The 21,709-nt window shown below is 40.0% G+C and overlaps 1 long non-coding RNA gene across 2 annotated transcripts in view; it reads left to right on the top strand.

Moving 5' to 3' along the window:
• The first annotated feature begins 11,405 nt into the window (after window positions 1-11,405).
• The window catches only part of LOC145720937 (uncharacterized), a 112,177-nt gene continuing 101,873 nt past the window's right edge, over window positions 11,406-21,709 (top strand). For both annotated transcript variants that reach the window (XR_014144291.1, XR_014144290.1), the window contains exon 1: window positions 11,406-11,838. This is a non-coding gene — a long non-coding RNA (uncharacterized LOC145720937). The remainder of the gene's footprint in view (window positions 11,839-21,709) is intronic.

The following is a 21,709-nucleotide window of genomic DNA, read 5'->3' as shown; positions in this document are numbered from 1 at the left end:
TAGCTTTCATGGCTAGAAGGCCAGGCGAGTGCTGGGTCCAGGCCAGGTGCTCCAGCAAGAAGGTGACAGACTTGCAGTATTGCCTCCCTGGGGCTAAACTTCTCCCCTGTAAGCCTCAGTATTTCAGGTAGTAAACACCCAATGCATTGATTACTTTTCCCGGTCCCTGGAGTATAAAAGGGTCAGCTCACCACTAGGTTGTAATAAAGCTTCCTCCTTGGTTTCTGGTTGATGAAATACTTTCCAGCTTTTGCACAAAGATTAAAATTTGCTACAATAGAACTTGATTACATTTCAGTAGCTTTTTATCATACAGCTTTCATCTTGGACCAGTTCTTAAAACAGGGAGCCTTTAAATGATATGATCCTGATTGATACCAAGTAGGATTTTACTCAAAGGCAGCCCAAAATGTGTAAAGTATCTATCTGGCCTAATAGCCAAAACAGAGTAAATGCTTAATAAAGGAGATCTCTCCTGTCTTTTATTATGTGTGTGTGTGGTGTTTGTGTGTGTGTGTGTGTGTGTATCCGTTCTTCCAGAATTTCAGAGTTTGAATAGATCCTAGAGGTCATGTAGTCCAATGATGTATAACCTCAGACACAATAATAGGTAGGTATTGTTTTTACTTTTTTTTATTAAGTTTCTAATTTTAATTCCAGCATAGTTAACATACAGTGTTATATTAGTTTCAGGTGTACAATACAGTGATTCAACAATTCCATACATTGCTTAGTGCTTTTCAAGATAAGTGTACTCTTAATCCCATCATGTTTCATCCATTCCCCCCACCTCACCTACCTCCCCCCTGGTAACCATTAGTTTGTTCTCTATAGGTAGGAGTCTGTTTCTTGGTTTCTCTCTCTCTCTTTCCTTTGCTGGTTTGTTTTCTTAAATTCCACACACGTGTGAAATTATATGGTATTTGTCTTTGACTAACTTATTTCACTTAGCATACTACTCTATAGCTCCAACCATGTCATTGCAAATGGCAAGATTTCATTCTTTTTTATGGCTGGATAATATTCCATTGTATATATAAACCACTTCTTTATCCATTCGTCTATTGATGGACACTTGGGCTGCTTCCATAATTTGGCTATTGTAAATAATGCTGCAGTAAACAGCTTTGAATTAGTGTTCTTGTAGTTTGAGGGTAAATACCCAGTCATGTGATTACTGGTTTATAGGGTACTTCCATTTTTAATTTTTTGAGGAACCTCCATAATGTTTTCCAGAGTGGCTGAACCAGTTTACATTCCCACCAATAGTGCTCATCCTCACCAACACTTGTTGTTTCTTGTGTTTTTTATTTTAGCCTTTCTGACAGGCCTGAGGTGATACCTCATTGTGGTTTTGATTTGCATTTTCCTGATGATGAGTGATATTGAGCATCTTTTTATGTGTCTGTTGGCCGTCTGGATGTCTTCTTTGGAGAAGTGTCTGTTCATGTCTTCTGCCCATTTTTTAATTGCATTATTTGATTTTTGGTTGTTGAGTTATATAAGTTCTTTATATACTTTGGATACTAGTCCTTTATCTGATATGTCATTTGCAAATATCTTCTCCCCCTCCATAAGTTGCCTTTTAGTTTTGTTGGTTGTTCCCTTCACTATGCAGAGGTAGGTATTATTACTATCCTTATTCTTCAGATGAGGAAACTGAAACCTAGAAAGATGAAATGATTTACAGAATCATCTAGCTAGGATTCAAACTCAGACCTAACTCTGATAACTCTGTTCCTCACCACTATCTTAGATGCCTTTTAGGTCATATTTAAACTCATGCTATCAAGTTGAAAGTATTAGTTGTCTGTTGCTATTTTACAAACCCACCCCAAAACTTAGACATATAATAGCTTATTTTCTTGCATGGTTTCTGTGGGTCAGGAATTCAGGAGGCTCTTGATGAGGCAGTTCTCACTCAAGGTCTCTTAGGAAGTTGCGGTCAGATGTTGGCCGAGGCTGTAGTTGCCTGAAATCTGGACTGGGGCTAGAAAATTCACCTCCAAGGTGGCTCTTTCACATGTCTGACAGATTGGTGCTGGCCACTAGCAGGGGTTTTCCATTGCTCTGCATGTGGATTTCTTCACAGGGCTATTGAATGTCCTTACAGCTAGCTTCCCCTATAAGGTGTGATGCAAAAGATCAAGGCTGAAGCAATAATGCCTTTCCTGATGTAGCCTTGGAAATAACATATTGTTATTCCCATCACATTCTGTTGGTCACACAGGAAACTCTAATTCAGTGTGTGAAGGACTGTATATGGGTGTGAATACCAGGAGGCATGAGTCATTAGGGGTCATCTTGAAGGCTGGCTTTGATCGCAGACCACTACTTACTCTCTTCTTTCATAAGCCCTTTCCAAACCTGACTCTAGTCTAACATTCTTAGCCTTTATCAATCCGTTATAGACATTCGATTAATATTAGCATATCCAATGAACTCAATAAATATTTTGGACCTAGGAAAGTGAAGAAACCCAATTTTTTGAGCTGTTGCTAGAGGAATTACATAACTTGGGCCTTCACCAATGACTCACTTTTTTCCATCTGCCTTATCCTTTTCAGAAACTGCCAGCTTACCTTCCCTATAAGCTTATAATCTAGTGATTGTGTAGGGAACCTCATAACTGAGGCCGTTCCATCTGATCCACTGAGAGACACAAGAATAGGTTTGGCCAATTGGTGCTTCTCAACTAATCAGTCTTCTCCGGGATAATGTCCCTGAGAGAGCTTCTTTAATAGCTTCTAGTCCTAGAGAAAGCCATGAAGCAGGTCTCTTAGATACTCTATTTCAGAGCCAACCATGAGTCAATTCTGTAATGTGTAAAGAGCTATAAATATCCTCATGCATTAATAATGCTGGTTGTTGGTATATAGAAATACAGTATAGTGAAAAATGTTTCTTTGGGAAGAAGGCCATTTTATTTGTCATCTCTAATTTACTAACATTTTTCATCCTATACATTACTTAATGAGGGTAAGCCACTGAAACACTAGTTAGGACAGGAACTGTGTTTTTCCAGAAGCGGTGCCTGGTGTGATGTTTAAAAATACAATGCTCTTCCAGTCCCTGCTTCTTTCTTGTTCCAAGGATGTCATTATCAATACTAATATAAATTTTTCATTGCTTGAGCCATTACCATATACTGGGAATAGATTTTTCAATTTTTCAAGTTCCACTGAGTATATTAGCAAAATTATCTGTCTGTCAGTGGGCGTGTGGTGACGCCAGTAGCATCTCTGATTTTGATTGTTCTAAATCTTTATTTTTACAGGTCTCCAGTAGAGAAAAGGCCAAGGATTTATTTGCAAACCCTCCTCCCCACACTTTCCTTCTGATCGCTTTCTCTCATACCCTTTATTCTCTTGTCTGAGTCTTTGAGAAGATGAATACTAAAAGCAACCTAAGAGAAAGGGTATGTATATTTCATTGGTAAGATTGTGAGCTTTTGCAAATCATGCTTCAGGGTGCTTTACTTTATTATTTTTAATATCCCAAAAGTTAGAGCAGAGAATTTGTTAAAGAGGAGGTTCTTGACCCATGCAGAATCTTACTATGCTTTAGGTACAGAGTCCGAATGGAGCCATATTTTAACATTCAGTGTAGGGACTATCCTGGACTCCTACACAAATGACCTATGGCAGCTTGAACTCTGTTCTTTTGTAATCATCATGAGCTACAAGTGGTATGCATGCCTTTAGAATGAATTTCAGACTTCAGTGTGGGGTGTTATGCAAGAAGAACCTAAGACAGGGTCATGGTGGGAGGGACAAATTAGAATTTATAAGCATTCTTAACTGAAAAGGTGAAGTCACTCGGGTTAAGAAATAGAATGATGGGGTCATAGAATGGTAGATTTGGGAGGTAGCTCCAGGATCTGCTTCTCAGTTCCTCTTATATTAGAATGGGGAAAGAGAGGGCAAGTACATGGCCTAATGTCACATGGCTGAAAAGTGGCAAATGGCCCTCAGATCAACATCCTTGACTTTCAGTCATGAACTTTCCCCAATATGTCACATTATTTCAAACCAAAAAGAAGATGAGATTAATTTTCCATGGAATTTGCTTTCTTTAAATTTAGATTGTTCAGAGGTAAAGACTAAGATTTTTTTTGTTTGAAATACCTGATTTGAGTAACTGCACAGATCAGGTTCAACAAACGGTCTTTTATTATTGTGTGTTGTTTATATCTATCCATTGAGCTTGATCTCGCAGTGTAATGTCAGTGGTACTCCATGGTTACATCATCGTGCAGACAACCTGATCAATGGACCTGAGTTCATTAACATCTGTATTAGTTTCCTATTGCTGCTATGAGCAAGTTACTGGCCCCAAACGATTCAACATAAATTTATTATCATAAAGTTCTGGGAGTCAGAAGTCTGAAAATAGGTCTTAGGTGGCTAAAAGAAAGGAAGGTGTTGGCAGGGCTAGTTCCTTCTGGAGACTCTGGGGAGAATCCATCCATTTCCTTTCCTGTCTTCTTCCTCTCTTTTTTTTTTTTTTTAAGAGAGAGAGAGAGCAGTTGGGGAGGGGCAGAGGGAGAGGGAGAGAATCCCAAGCAGACTCCGTGCCTGAGCGACCCAGGCGCCCCTCCTTTCCTGTCTTCTGGAGGCTGGCTGCATTCCTTGGCATATGGCCTTGTTCCAGCAATGGCATCATTCTGACCCCTGCTTCTGTCATCAGACCCCCTTCTCTGACTCTTATACTCCTGCCTCCCTCTTACAAGACTCCTTGTGGTTACTTTACATTGCTCCTCTCTAGATACTCCAGGATAATCTTCCCATCTCAGGATTGTTACTCACATCTACAAAGTCTGTTTTGCCACAGAAGGTAAAAACTCACGGGTTCTACAGATTACAACAGGGACATCTTTGGGGGGGCCATTATTCTTTCACATCTAAATTTAATATTCAGTTTAAAAAATTGAGTGTGATGGTGAGATCCTTGCAAGGAGTCTGAAGACTTTAGTTGGAGTCTGATTTAGAACACATCACCTGCATGACCTTGGGCAGCTTACAGAACCTGACCAAGCCTTAGTTTCTTTTTTTTAAATTTTATTTTATTATGTTATGTTAGTCACCATTCATTACATCATTAGTTTTTGATGTAGTGTTCCATGATTCATTGTTTGTGTATAACACCCAGGGCTCCATGCAGTACGTGCCCTCCTCAATACGCATCACCAGGCTAACCCATCCTCCCACCCCCCTCCCCTCTAGAACCCTCAGTTTGTTTCTGAGTCCATAGTCTCTCATGGTTCGTCTCCCCCTCCGACTCCCCCCCTTCATTCTTCCCCTCCTGCTATCTTCTTCTTCTTCTTTTTTTTTTTTTTAACATATATTGTATTGTTTCAGAGGTACAGGTCTGTGATTCCTCAGTCTTACACAATTCACAGCCCAAGCCTTAGTTTCTTGATCTGCACACCAATGGATAGAAATAAGACCCAAAATGTATTACACACTTGGTGTATTCACTCATTCACAATTTTTTTTTTTTTAATTCTTGCATACCTCCCTCATGCCAGGGAGAGTGCTAGGTGCAGAGGACACAAGGATGAGCGAACACTGACACAGGGCCTGTCTCAGGAACCTACGGTCTCATGGAGAAGGCAGTTCTTCATCACATTTGCAGTCATACAATGTATTCTAAAACTTCAGGTAGGACAGCATTCTACTGTAGAGGGGCTTGTACCAGGGGGGCTGATTATGAAAGATTTGGTCTACGAAGGAGCACGGGGGAGACTCTCCTGAGGCGGTGTTTCCTGAGGTGAGATGTGGAGAATCTGTAGAGGTGAGGGAGGCAGAGAGGGAAGGGAAGGACATTGCAGACAGAGGGACCGGCAGGTGCACAGGGAGAAGGGAGCACAGTGTGTGCAGAGGATCTGAAGAAAGGTGTAGTGATGGACCCAGGAGAGTACATATATCCCAGGTACTGGGCCAACAGCTTAAAGGGCATGTTCCAAACACTGGCTTACTTTCAGAGGTGACCTCAGGCAAGTCATTAAACTCCGCTAAGCCTCAGTTCCCACTCTGGTAAAATACAAAGAACAATTGTAGCTCTTAGGGAGTTGCAGATTAGATAAGAAAATACCCATAATTGCAAAGCACTGGAATTTTAGCAATTTTCCTAATCATTAACTCCTTTATTCTTGCATCAACCTGATGATGTATTATTAACCTTATTTTAGAGATGAAGAAACGGAGGCATAGAACATTAAATAACCTGTCCAGGGCATACAGCAACTTAGTAGCAGAGTGGGGATTTCAGCCAAGATCCATCTACCTGCAAGGAGCTGGTGCTTCCCACCACAGTGTCACTTGCCCCAGGGGGTGGCTTCAGGGATAAACGGGATAACATGGGCATTTTGTAAAGTAAATGTAAATCCATAAATAAAAGGCTTATGATTATTCATATTACCCTCCCGACCATTATGTTTCCTTCCATTATTACTCACATTACAATAAAGGGAATGTAAGCTGCCTGAGCTGATTCATTTTATTTCTTCCCCAATTCATTTTCTCTCTAAATAAATTCCAATAAAAGCTACAGAGAACAAGAATTAAGTGAGAGATGCAAAGTGCATTTGTGTCCTCATTGATTCTGTGGCCTTGTTCCTTTTGGCCCGGGTGCCAGAGCTTATTTCCGAAGGAATAGGGAGACAAGAACAGCTTACTGTCTGTTATGCTCTTAGATTAGTAATCAAGTGTTTGGGGCAATTAAATATTCTGGTAAGTTGAGATAACCAAATTAACCATATGAGGTTTACCTAATTTCGAAGATTTAGAGTACAAAGATATATTTAACACTAAAATGTATATTTAATCTTCCTTTAATAATTTCCGAACCATGCTGGTTTTCTGGATTCCCATCAGTATGTCAGTTATCTTTGCCTTGATGAAGCGCAGGAGTGACTGGCTTAATAGTCATTTGTAGTCCGTAGGATGCCAGAGAACCGTCCCTTACGAGAAATTGTCATAGATTGAAATTTGAATTCAATTTCTTCATTAATTCTGTAAATTTAGAACAATGCAGGGAGGGTTTTGCAATAGACTCCTTTTAATTTCAGCATTAATGCGAAACAATAAAAAGGTTTATATCTTCAGTGGAAAATCCATAACCCTCAACTGCTTCCCCAAGCCAGATGCAAAATGTAGAGAGAAGGTTACGGATTGTGTTTAGCATTCATCCAGATGTCTGACGATGTCAGAACACAAGTCTTTAGCAATTCTGATGCCAGAAAGGTATTCAAGGGCAGATCTATTTTCATAGACACCCACAAAAAGTATATTTGCTTTTTTTGTTGTTGGTCTAAGATCGTCTGGTATTTACGAGGAGTCCAACATGAATCGACACCTCTTAATTTCTGTGATCCTAGATTTCTCATCGCTCCTACAAATTCAAGGCAAGAATGCAACTAACAAAGAGTATGGCATGAGTCATTATGATAAGATATATCTGACTGTGAATTTACGGATTCAGAATCTCTGGTCATGGAATAGCTGGGTTTTGGTCTAAAGAAGTCACTGACAGCTTGGAGCGAGGCTCTCAAATTTGGAGCCTGCAGCGTGTCTTCTGCATTGACGGAAACAACTCAGCGAAATTTCTTTCTCTCTTAACAAGCTTCCTCCCGTCACGAAATTCCCTTTGCTATGCTGCAACCTCAATGTAAAAAGGAGAACATGTTCAGATATTGAAAAACTGTAGGCCATTACCTACTTTATCACTCATATCAAAGACACTGAAAAGATAGCACATGTACAATTGATGGATTATTCTCATCATGAAAGTCTGATGACCCCACTTGGGTTTTCAAACAAGGCATTTAATAACCACTGCCTTGTTAAAAGGTAGAAAATGATCTGGCTGGTGGCCTGATAGGATGAGGTTTTATTGATTTTACTGAGGCCCTTGACTTGGGAGATCACAGGCTTCTTAAGGGCAAACTTAAAAGGAAGCATTAAGATGGATGAGTAATTACCTGTGTGATGGATGTCATTCTGTAAAAACATCAGGATTGGGTAGCTTCTCCTTTGGGTATCACTTGATGGGGGAGGGCAAGACCATCGACAGAAGTCTCATTTCAACCACTTTTAGTCCTTTGCATATATATGAATTAGCTTTGTTCTGTTACAAGTATTGGGTAGAGATGATTTTAAAGACATAGGCTTTGTATTATTCATTGAATGTTAGTGTACAAGGAAGAATGGATAGTTACAGGTGCTAGAACAGCTAAATGATGTTTCAAATGTTACTGAAAAAAAAAGAAAGAATTTTAGTGCTCATGGTGCCGAATCTACCCTGGAATAAGGATCTCTGAAGCTTGGGACTCCCAAGGGGCCCAGTTGGGCTTGAGACAAAGTCAGAAAAGAGAGCACCGCTGGCTGACTGGGGAAGGAGGTACTAAGTTAGACTCAGTGCTAAGTGAATGTGGAGGCTCCATATGGTGCTGGAGAATGGAGCTGATGATCAGCACTCTGAGCAGTAGGACAGGCATTCGGGACCCCAGGGAACAGAGCTCCGAGTGCATGATGTCCTGTGGACTGGAAGGAAGATGGCTATCTGAGAGATTGTGCAGTGGAGTTCTCAGGCCCCCTCTCCTTTGTCCCTTGCCCTCTTTGAATCGGTGTCCCTCACTGAGTTGCCAAGACTATCCTCAGGGTGGAGAGGGAGTGGAGGAAGAGGATATGTTTACTGGAAACCACTGGGCTACTGAACCTGGGTGAGGCATGACTTTCCTTCAATGTTAAAATAATCATTTATCTATCATTCACTAATTCATTTATTTATCAAACATCTATTGGGCAAATATCATATACCAAGTGCCAGAACCACTATATTGTGTAATAGAGATCGACAATGATTTAAACATGATTATTGTTCTCAAAGAGATTCTAGTTTAATAGAGACAGTCACATATGTAAATAATTGCAATATTATTATAGGTGCTGTCATAGAGAATATACTGGACAGAGCGAAGACATAAGGAAATGGAGTGATTGAATTTTCTGACCAGGGAATGGAGCTGGGATGACTCAGAAAGGACGTAATGCATAACCGAGTCCTGAAAGACGATTAGCCAGGAATGTGGTTTGCAGAGTTGGGCAGATGCCGAGTCATGGGGAATCTTCTCATCAGGGGGTGTCTTTGTGTGGGGGATAAGAGGGTCTTTATAAAAGGTCTGGGGTCAGGGAGAAGGCAGGTATCTGGAAAACAAGGTTTCCTTGGGTGAAAGATTATATGCACTTGTTGCAGAGTTCCTTCCAAAACTCCAAATTCTACCAGGAAGAAGAAAGTGTGGTCTCGATTTTGACATCTTTGTCTGTTTTACTGATCTTGGGCACCTAAGTTTTTGCCTTCTTGTGGGGCTCCCAAATGGATATCGTCCCATCGTGTTCATATAATGTCCTGGGCCTCCCCTCTGCTAGGAGGGATGACTTGGCTGTTAGCTAGCACATCCTCCGAAGCCATAAATGAAACCTTGTTCTTTGCAGGTATTTCTGTTGTAGGAGATACTGAATCTTCCTACTCATCCATGCAGACAGGAAGTTTTTGCTCTATATGCAGTTGTGATTCTGCTGGCTTCCATTTTGTGGGTTAAAGAACAGAGTTTTTCTGTATCATAAAGCAAGACAAGTCAGCCACCCTAAGAGCTCACTGTGACATGGGAATTATTTGTAAGATATCATACAGGTTTAATTTGATTTATACTAGATGAAAGCATTACCACAGCATGTGTGAGCTTAGAAGAGGAGAGGAAATCCCTTGCTTTATTTCCTACTTGGAAATACATTTTTTAAAAGGTCAGACCCAAGAGTGAAATCATGGAGGTGAGGTGCTAAAAATATGTATTAATTCTATCATTAAATGAGCTAATCATTGTTATACAAAGAAAAAAATGGATGGGATAGCACTTGGGGAAATAGTCTGCTAAGTATTATAATGACAATATTGCAATTAGATTCCAGCGATGTGATATTACATAGTAGAGAAATATTTGGGAGGTTATATTTCTGTGTAAAGAAGTACTCAACGATTACATTTTTCATTACATGAATTTTTATATATTTGTATACATTGGCATTTTTCCCAGAGAAAAAATTAATACATAAGATATTTCACTTTGTTAGAAGCCATCTCTAGTAAAGGACTGTTAAAAATAATGAATGTGTGTGAAGAGTATTTGAACTTTTTTTTCTCCTTGTCTCTTCTAAATGTTATAAAGTATAACACTACCACAGGGTAACCTGTATTGGGAGAGTAAACTACCAGAAATTTCTTGATATCACACAGAAAAGAACAGGGATATCAGAAACCAATTTAATGTATTTCTCTTATTTTCATTATTCCTTTAAATTTTAAGCCCACTTCTCGTTCTTTGGCTTAGAACTTCAACTCCAGTATACTCATGAATTCTTCCCTAATTGTTAATATCTGTGGGGTAGAATTCATCGGAAGGCCTACTCCTATGGCTGTGATTTAGCTCTGGAAACTAATTCTCTACAATGGTTTATTTCATATATTGTTGATGTGGAAATAGTGCATACTGCTGAAGGGCAGATCCTATATTCCAAATGTGTTCATGAGTACTAGTTCATTTGGGAGGACATCTGTCTAATGAACGTGTTTTGGGGAGCAAGTTTTATGTACACTATTTGAATTTGAGCACGTACATTAGTTTTATGAATAAAATTATCTATATATTTTTTCAAAATAGATCCATAAATGTTGGAGTCTTTTGTGTGATGAAAAACAATGTCTCCTAAAATAAGTAAGGCTTATAAATGAAGGTGCTCCAAATAGCTTGATTGGAAACATTGTGAAGTCCTAGGGAGAGCCCCAGAGACTTTGCAGGAAGTAAGCCTGAACTCAAATATCGGTTCTACCATTTGCATGAATTATGTCATATTACATAACCTCCTAAGCCCCTGATTCTACATCAGTAAGATGGGGTTACTAATATCTAATCAAGGGATATTTATTAAGGTTCTTACCATTGCCAGTCACATTGTGAGTTTTAATAAATGATAGTTATTGTCATTAAATGTAAATTCATGAGTAGCTTTGAAAGACTATCTTCTCTCCTATGGAGGTGAACTGCCTAGATTGTCTGTAAATATAACTTAGTTTATTTTCAGAATATCCCTGACTTGAGGATCTCTGAGAGACTTGTTTTCATATAATCTGCTTAGGTGGCTGTGGTAATTTCACTGGCAGCCCAGCAAGGCAGTTTCCAACATGGTTGGGAAGTTGACTTGAGCCACATCATGTTGACTTCTGACAGCTAGGGCATCAATGTTAAGAAGTACCAGACCAAAAAAGGAAAAAGAAAATGTATATGCAAATTTAAGTATCATACTCCCAAATGTCGTTACATGACATTCAAATATTATTCTCACAATGTGTGCTTACTGTAGAAAATTTAGAAAATACCAATATAAAAAAGTTTCTTTTACCCATTATTCAGATGTAATTTATAACTGTTAATATTTCAGTATATATCTATCTAGTTCTTTCTCTAAATATGCAGCATATTTTTCCCGACAAAAAAGGAATCACGCTGAACATATTTCTTTGAAGTATGCTTTTTTGATTTAATGCTTTATTATGATCATATTTTCAAGTCTTTAGAGTACTCTAACATATTTTAATGCATGTATGATATTCCAACATACTTTAATCAATCCTCTCCTTTTGGACATTTATGTTTTACCCAGAACTCCTCACTCTTTGTCTGATTGGTGAGCTCAAACATGGGAAGTCACAGGGAATAGTCGTGCAGCAATTGGACTAAGTCAAGGCAGCAACCTGATCAACCTGTTCACATCTAATTATGTGAGTCTGTCATTTCCTCATTACTAAAGCAGTTTGCTTAGGGGTTTGGGTTACTTATAACCCAACTTGTGGCCCAAAGAACAGCTATCTGGTAATCAGAACTTGAAGATTTTCATGCCTAAGATTCTGATTTTAAGACTTTTAAAATCATAAATTCCTTCCCCCCAAGCTGAAAATTCATACTAATTCATTTTCCTGCAAGCAAGTGGTACAGCATCTTGGAAAATATGCTAAAGTTTATTCTGCCCTGCATGAAAATGAGCTTATCACCAAAGTATATGGCGATCCATGGATCTTTTGTATCACTGTTCTGGGAGATGCAAACTATCCTTTCTCCAAACAAGTTCTGTTCATTGCTATTCCCCCCTCCCCCACCACGTGTCTTTATTTACATCAAGGCTTGGTTTAAAAAGAATTAGAACTGGTTCCCAAGGGTCCTGGGTTAGCATTCCTTCATCGGCCATTAATTCTCTGTGGTGTTAATAATTCATTAAGTCTCTGTGACCTACTTTCTTTACTTGCCCTCCCTAACTTACAGTGCACGTATGTGGACAAAAGGAATTAATAGGTTCAAAATTTCTTTGAAAAAAATACACAAGTACTATCCATTTATTTTTTATCTTTAGCCTTGTTGTCTTGGAAAACTTCAGTTTCAGTTGCCTAAATTTCAGTAACTGTAAGTCATCCTACTGTGGAAGGTGACATTTGAGTAAAACACTGGAGGAAATGAGAGATATCAGAGGGAAGGTCTTGCCAGGCAGAAAAAACAGCAGGTGCAAAGGCCCTGGGTCAGGAACATGTCTCAGTAATTGCAAATTGTTCAGGTGGGTCTCTGCTGCCTACCACATGATGCCTACCATTCTTTTTCTCTTCTACTTTGAATCCTTGTAGCCATGTCTTCCATCACTGCTGATACTCAGGCCACAGGTATGCTAAGGACACACATCTGAGCACTACTGTTAGTGCTGTCCTCACAAAAGCCAATGCCTAAGGACTGATGTCATGATACTCTTCCGTAGGAACCCTTATGTTTGATTTTGAATGTGCAGAAGATATGGCCATTGCTACCATCATTTGTCAATGACTCAGATAACACAAGCACCAATCCCACTGAAACGTCTCACATATTGTTCTTTGGCTCTAAAAATATTTTCTTTTCCATCTCCCCCAAACTCACTTGACCCTAGCTAATTCTTATTCTTCCTTAAAATCTCAACTTAAATGTCTCTTCTTCCATTTGTAAGCTTCTCTGCTCTGTCCCTGTCCTGTCATTTTTGAGATCATGTATTACTGAGCTCATGTCACTCTTCTGCTCAAACACTCCGGTGGCTTTCCATCAAGTAAGAATAGGTCACATTAGCCTATTGGGTCCTACCTGATAGGCTTGCCCTCACCTTTTCTCTCTGGCCCCACTTTCTACTATACTCCCATCTATTCATTCTACTGCTCCCTGCACATACCAGACATGGTCCTGACTCAGGGCCTTTGCACCTGCTGTTCCTTCTGTCTGGAAAGCTCTTCTCTCAGGTATCTCTCATTTCCCTCAGTGTTTTACTTAAGTGTCATCTTTTCAGGTAGACTGTCTTTGACCAACTTATCTAAAATTTCAATGTACCTCCTTAGTCTCGTATTCCCTTCCCTGATTTATTTTTTTTCCTTTAGAACTAATTACCTTATAAATATATTACACATGTTACTTACATATATTCTCTCTCCACTACTCCCCACTCCCACCAGATTGCAAGTTCAGGGTGGGCAGGGATTTGTATCCTTCGTTAATGTAACTGCTGTATTCTCAGTGCCAGGAACTCAATAAATACTTGCTGAATGATTGAACATTGCATCTATGTATGCATTTCTGTATGCATTTATTTTCTACTTATTTATTAATTTTACTTTGTTTTATTGAAGATTCCTTTTCTCAGGACCCAGGCAGGAGGCCAAGAAGGCTGAGGCAGGGGAATGATCTGAATGAGGGTTTTCTTGCTGAGCTCCTCAGAATTGTTACTTACCCCATTCTAAATCATAGTGTCATTCAAGGAAGCTCTTGATTCCATATACCCTGTCCCCATAATCTTCCAGGCATTTTCAGGAACACCCAAATTCTGGGATATAAAGCTACTGAGACCCCTTGTGAATTAAAGTTAATAGAAATGAGTGAACACTCATGTATGGTAGGGATAAATTTCTATTGTAACAAAATTTAGACATAGGATAGCAACTAATTCTGACATTCTCATCAAACTTGTAAAAAGAATATATATTGGGATATATAGATAAAAAAAAAACCTCTTTCCCTAAATGTTAAAAATTCCTTTAATAGTGAAAAATCAGCACACTAGGTCTTTTATTCCTTTAAAGAAAAAACTTGCGATGCAGGAATGAGAAATCTAGTATGTTAAAATTTATAATAATATGTTTTTTAAGGCTTGAACCATAGACTTTTTTGATGGATATGGGCAGGTTGTGCCTTTCAAACAAAATTTTAAAAATTCCTGTGATGTTAGTGGGAAATTGCTCACTACTTTGCTCTTCAAATGGCATCCTTAGCTCTTGAGAAAGATTTTTGAAAGCCTTTATTTGATTCTTGACAGCTGTGCGTTCTTCCAGGCTTCCAGATGAGACTCTATCTTGTCTAAATGTAAATACCTGGTTACTTGACTCCCTGTCATGGAGGGCAGTTTATTCTTTTTGTAGGAAGCTTTGATTTTAAAGAAAGAAGAGACCGAGGGCCTTTCATTAGCAGGCAGGCTTCAAACTGTTTCCAGACCTTGTGTTTACTCCTATAGAGCTGACTTTGTTTTCATGCCCAACAAGTTTGAGAAAGCAGTAAAAGCCATCCGGTAAATGGGTCACTGATACAGAAGTGGGAGGTCACTCTGGTCTTGCAAAGGACAAAACTGCTGCTCTCCCAGGAATATGGACACCAGTGGGTCAGTCGGGGAGGGCTCCAGCTTCCTCTTTGTCCTGGGCAATTAGGATCACAGGGTATTCAGATCAGTAGGTGGGGAAGGGCAGCGCTGGGAGGAGGAAGGGTTTTGACTTTGTCTTAACGTCTTGAATGAGGGGACCTTAGAAATGTCTCTAATAACATACACAGGCACACGTCACATACACACTCATAAGGCTATTAAATGCTTCCCCCTCTTTTGGCTGTCGGGGTGGGGGTGGCCTGAAATTGCACAATTGATGCTGTCATTTCTGCAGCACTTCTAGGGAAGTATCTAGGTGTTTCTCCTAATATCTCCACTGCAACTTCCAAATCATAGTCTTCCTGTGTTAGCTGAAAGCATTAAAACCAGAAATTACCATAATAGTGCTATTTACCCCTCATTTCTGGAGCTTCTAGTGCTATTTTTCCACTGACTTTACAGAATGCATTTCAACTGGCAGTATTTTTGGTCTGGTAGATGAAACTCAATTGTACTTAAAAAACACAGTTGAGCATTGTACCTGAAGACGAAACCAGCAGGCTTGTCATTTCACAAAAGGGACTTCTAGAGGTTGCAGTCCCTGTAATCGGAGAGTATTTCATTTGGTGTTTGATGCTGTGGACTAATGCCTTATTTCACAGCTAATCATCTCCATGTGCTTATGTAACTGGACCAGCGTTTGAATGAAGACTGCGCACTTCACTTCAACAGCGCTACAAACCAGGTGTAAGAAATTTGGTTTCGCTTTATGTAAAAACAGACCTGAAAGTGAGGGTGAGTGGGATATCAGCCCTGGAAGAGCTGTACCAAGAGGTTGAAAGAAAATAGTGGTGTGTGTGTGTGTGCGCGCGCGCGCTCGTGCACGTGATAACCCCAAGGTTGTTAGCACAGATTTACTTCATTGATGTTTTATGCTCAGGCATAGCACTTGGAAGCTCTCTCTGAACTCACAAACAGCCCTGATTATGGCGTTTGTGACAATGCCACAGGGTCTTTGCATTATTTATCCCCGTCTGCTTTACTCATCCAGCTTTCTGGGAATATTTTCAGATGGAATCACTAATTAGCACATATGTGGAAACTTCTCAAAGCAGTTTGGCCCCCTCTTCATTACTTTTTAATTTTTTTTTCTATTTGCCTAATGTATGTCAAAGATAACATTTTACATGGTGGGTCGGGGAAATTTTCACATTGAAATGCACACGTTTTGTGGAAAAAAATTAGTCACACAGGGGACCTTTTAATATGATCAGAAAGAAAGCAGTTCAAATGCGTACTAATGGAGAATGGTGTTAGTTTGGTCCATAAGGTGTTCTATGGAGTATTTTATTAGTTGACCTCTAGGAGAGCTTTCTAAAATTGCCTCAGAAATATGTTTACAGTCCTGTAAACTGTGCCTTTATCGATCAGTGCACATCTGACTTTGCTAGATTACAGTGTGACCTCCTTCTGCTTCCCAGGCTTTGAATTCTATACATTTTTGGGGCACAGTATTTTCCTAGTTAGATCACAATCCACATGTGTAAGGACATTTTTTTTTTTTCTTTTTGAAACACCAAGGACTATGTGGAAACGAGGTCTCCAAATTTTTGCATCTCCTTTCCCAGGTTTCTTCCTATCACTCTACATCAGAAAAAGAAATATTTCCCGTGTCTTACAGCAAACACAAGGCATGAAATGTGAATTCTTAGGCAATGGCATTTTTAAGATGACAGAAAAATCTAGGTTCAGGCAGAAGAGAAAATATTAATACTGGAAGAACTAAAAAAAAAAAAGAAAACAAAACGAAAAAACCCGTGGGGATATTTATAAATAAATCATTAAAATAAAACAGATCTCTTAACCAAAAAATGTAAACTTGGCAATACTATGTTGAATTAGGCAGGATGTTATTTTCTGTGTAACATAGGCCTACCGAATATATATTTTGTGAGTGGAGCCGCAGGATGCGTGTGCGAATCATTGGATTGTGGTCTCTAAGGGATCTGCTACACAGTTTATTTATTACAGTTGCATTTGCTTTCTGAAGAACTCAGTGTAAATGTGGGTGGAAACCCTTCAGAGTGTTCTCTGCAGAAGTCCAAAACACCATCCAAATACAGTCTTTTAGACGGTGCAGTTTAACTTCAGGCATGAAATGTCTAGTCATTTGGTGAAGTGGCCATGTTACGATCATCATCTACAGGATCTAATAAATGATATTAATTGAAGAGATTTTTTTTTTCCTTTTTAACCTACTGTCAATGGCTCTTATTGCATTTCTATCTCTAGTATCCTAAAGTCTAGTGTTTAAAGCTTAGTCTGGAATGGGGACTTAAGAGTCACTTATCCGCTGTAGTCTTTTTTTTTTTTTAAGATTTTATTTATTTATTTGTTGGAGAGAGAGAGAGAGAGAGCACAAGCAAGGGGAGAGCAGCAGAGGGAGAAGCAGGATCCCCGCCGAACAAGGAGCCGATATAGGACTTGATCCCAGGACCCCAGGATCATGACCCAAGCTGAAAGCAGACGCTTAACTGACTGAGCCACCCAGGTGCCCCTATCCGCTGTAGCCTTAAAGCCTTGCCCAGGTATCTGGGACAACATGTGGACCCATCTTCTATGCCAATTCCATTGTCTGAGAGTGGCAGCCTATAGACTTAGTGGGAAAGTGTGTTGGGATCTAGAAGTAATATCCATAGTCATTACAGTAAGGAATTTGTGATAGTAACAATGCATATGCCAGGCATTTTCCATCCCTCATCTAAAAATTGACATTCAGTTGTGTGAGCTTGCTAACTTAACAGCTGATTTACAGATGAGAAAACTGTACCACATTTTGTTCCAAGCTCAAGCTAATTCAAAATGTTCTAAATCTGTGCTGTCCAATATGGCAGCCATCAGCTACATGTGGGTATTGAGTACTTGGTATGTGTGGCTAGTCCAAATTGAGGTACACTGTAACTGTAAAAATACGTATTGGGTTTCGGAAACTTGGTATGAAAAAGAGAATGTAAACATCTTACTAATATTTCTTACATTGTTACATGTTGAAATGATAATATTTTGGATATATTGGGTTAAATAAACTATGTCATTAAAATTAATCTCACCTATTTCTTTTTACTTCTGAGAAATGTGGCTACTAGAAAACTTAAAATTACCTAGGTGGCTCACATTTCTGGCTCACATTATATTTCCATTGGATCATGCTGCTCTCAATTAACATGTCTTCTCTTCTGTCATTAGCTCTAATGTTTAAATATTTTAAACTTTAAAGACAGATTGTGGTTTCTTTTCTACAAATCTGTAGAAAGAAATTGTTCATTTTTTTCCCCAAAAATATTTTCCAGGCTGCTTTATGCCTTTGGGCCTTTGCTCTCATGTGTTCTTCTGTCTGGAACGTCAACATGCCCCCAGCCAGCCACCTAGTAAAAGCCCACTCACTTAGTTTTCAAGATTTACCTCAAGTATCACTGTGGTATCATGCCTAAAATTAAGGCCCAGTACGATGTGCTGTCTTAATGCCTAGTGAGGTTAGCACGGCCTCCAGTGGCCTAACCCCAAGTTCCCCTCCTCACTCTGCTCCTGCAGAGAAGGTCCCCGAGCCAAAGAGCCTTCCTTGTCAGGGGGACCAAGCGTACCTCCTGCTTATCCTTGAGTAGTGGGCTTCACTTCCCGCCAGCCACAGAATTACTCAAACAAGCCAATCACAACCTCCTGTGGGAACCAGGGGTGCCCCACCTTCTTGGTGCTACAAAGCCTGCCTCCCACAGTCTCGGTCATCCTGCTCCGGAGTGCAAGGCTGGTATGATCTCACATCATATGTGGCATCAGATGTGGCACCTTCCTCCCCTGGGATGTGAGGCCACGTGACTAATAAACTGTTGTCCACCTAGCCTGTCCAGGGTTGGTGTCATGTGCTCGGAAATCCCATTAACCTGAGGGTGGAATCTCTTCCTCGCCAAGAGGGTGAACAGGAGGTGATTAAAACAACTGCCTTCTTGCATAAGCCTTCCCTCATCCACCTCTTCCAAGGTAGAATTGGCCATCCCTCTCCTTTGCCACACTCACTGTACTGGGTATCCCTCTATCTCTCGCTTGCACTCATTTGCTTATGCATCTTGGTCCTTGTATTAGAAACTGAAAGCTGATTGAAGGTAGCAGAATTTCTCCTGTGTGTTTATATTGCTGGTTCCGAGGGCAGTGCTGGGACATAGCAGGCACTCAGTAAATATTTGATGAATGAATAAATTCCGAAAACCATTGTATAGCTGATGCTGGTATTAGGAATTTCCTACTTCTTAAACACAAAGAAAAAAATTGAATTTTCCTCAGTCTAATAATTGCTAGTGGAGGGACAGGGAGGGTATCTGCTTATGCTGCAATCTGTTAAGGAAGAGAAGAGGTAGTCTGAGGTAATGGGAAGAGAGCTAGTGACTTATACCTCTTCTCCTCCTGAAAGCTCTGTGAGTGGTAGAAAGAAGAGGATGATTTTGGAAATAAATTCAGAGAAACATCATGTACATAAAATTGTTTGATCAACCACACTCTATTTTTTAGGGAACCATAATTTAAATAAAAAGGTATTCTTTTTAAGTCTAAAAGCAAAGAGGGGCGCAGCTGGTTAAGCATCCCACTCTTGGTTTCAGTTCAGGTTATGATCTCAGGGTTCCGGAACCGAGCCCTGCCTCTGGGTTCGTGCTCAGCACAGAGTTTGCTTGAGATTTCTTTTTTCTCTCTCTCTCCTTCTGCCCTTCCCGCTCGTGCTGCCTCTCTCTCTCAAATAAATAAATAAATCTTTAAAAATAAATAAATAAAAGCAAAAAAAAAGTGCTCAGTGTGATTATGGATAACTCAGATTTGTTTCAGAGGAGAAGTCCACGTCCGTGGAGGGAAGAAGCTTAGAATAGGTATGCATTTGGTGGGAGAATGATAGGATGAATCTAATCTCATAGAAAGAACTGGGCTGAATCCAGTGTAGTTGGCAAGCCTGGGCTTGTAACTGATAAAGCTTTTACAAGGCTAGGTCTTGCTCTCAAGCTACTATGGTGCCTGTACTCTAGGGACATTAGGACCTGCAAAGTCTCAGATGGAAGGAGTCCCACTGAATCAGTCAGTAGCCTTTCTCTCAGCCCCTTCCAGGGCCAGACATCTGGTCTCCCACTGCTCCTCCATGGCCCTTGCCCAGAAGACAGGAGGCGCATCCAAGGCCAAAAACCCTGTTGCTCTGCTATTTCTCAGTTTTCTCAAATGTTCCCAGTTGAGTGAAACAGTGATGGCATTATTTTCTCTTTGCAATCTGATTCTCTCCTGTCACTTATCTGTACAAGCTGGACTTCTCCAATTAATAAATGACTATTAACAATTAAAAACAATCGAAACTGTAAGATAAAATATCACAGTCTGGTTTAACTGCATTAGAAATTAATAGTGAGATGACATATTTTTAAAATGTCAGTAGTCAATGGCTAACTATCCTAGTTAGGAAGGACTTTCTTTTGTTTCTCATTTTTATCTATATGTATTTTTCATGTTGAATTGTCCTATCCTTTACACAATTAGCATTATAGTAGATAGTAGATTGTTTTCATGTCTTCACTTAGCAACAACAGCTTTATATTAGTCCCTAAATGGCTTTGGAGTATAGCTGGTCTCCGGCAACCTTCGTCTGGACTCACTGTTTCCTGACGGAGCTGCCTCTTACGGCTGGGGTAGTATAGGAGTGGAGATGTGGCAAACCAGTAAACACGCCCCAAAAGCCAGAAGGGATTCAGTAGCTGGGCTCTCTCCTGGCTAAGTTTCAGCTCCCAAATACTCTATTTCGCTGATATTCATGGCCTCTGGCCCAGAGGATCTTCAGGGTGGGAAGATAAAATTTGGGGTTTATATGTCTGAGCTTCAGTTTCTATCTCAGCCTGCAGACTGCCCTCCATTTAGAATTAAATTAACTTAAAAAGACCTTGTTTGAAAATCTGTTCAGTTTGCATGGTGATCTAATTTTCAGCCCAGATAGATTTGGCCTCCCTGTTGGATAGTGTCTGGTTCTCATTTGCCGGGTGTTGTTCACAAGGTCCCAGGACATTGCAGGAGGCTGCCAACAGAACAGCAGACCTTGAAAGGCCAGCCCCCATGCATATTTTTTAACTTCAGAGTCATAAGACTGGCCTCCAGCTCTGCTGCAATTACCCTGGCTTCAAGAAGGAAGGCATGCTTTCTGTTCTGCAAAGCATCTTGTATTATTTTTTAAACATTTTTCTTTTGATACATACCCAAGCACCACACATTTTTCCCCCTTAATTTTTAAACCCACGTACACTTCAAGGGAAATTGAATCCATATGTTTCTGATTCATTTACACACAACTCATCAAAATATTGTTTTAAAAGAGCTAGACTCAAATCCCACAGGGGCTGAGCGGGTTTCAGACTTGGCTGAGGGCTCTCGCTTCCCTGGTCATGGCTGGATGTGAGCAAACCCAGCTCCGGTGAAATAGGAACCCTCACGCTTCCCAGAATCGGCACTGAATAGCATCTTCCTTTGAGGTTCCGATAGAACGTGGTGACTTCTTCGCCTACGGTCGGCTTTCATTTGCACAGTTGCTATGGCCCTTGGTTGCCTTAGCCCAGACAGTGGGGAGCAAACCAATGGGAAAAGTCACTCTTTACATCGTTCCAGCCAAATTGGAATGATCAGAAATCTTCTGGGGAGGCTATTGATGTATATTTTCCTGCCTGATTATAGACTCATAAAAATCATGGAGCTGGTAGGGATCCTGCAAAAATCATTCTCCTACCTTCACATAGGCCTCACAAAACTCCTAAACGAACAGTAAAGCTCTCCTAATTATGGTCACCAGTACTGTTAGATAGTAAATGCTGGTTCTTATTTCCTTTTGATCAAAGCTCCACAACTCTCAATGTCAGTAACTCTGTTAAATTTAGATATATATACAAGGTTTG

This window comes from Leptonychotes weddellii, chromosome 4 (assembly GCF_054177405.1).
Source record: "Leptonychotes weddellii isolate Sample4059 chromosome 4, ASM5417740v2, whole genome shotgun sequence".
NCBI lineage: Eukaryota > Metazoa > Chordata > Mammalia > Carnivora > Phocidae > Leptonychotes > Leptonychotes weddellii.
The sequence above is the reverse complement of the archived record's forward strand: the minus strand, read 5'-3'. Positions and strand labels throughout refer to the sequence as shown.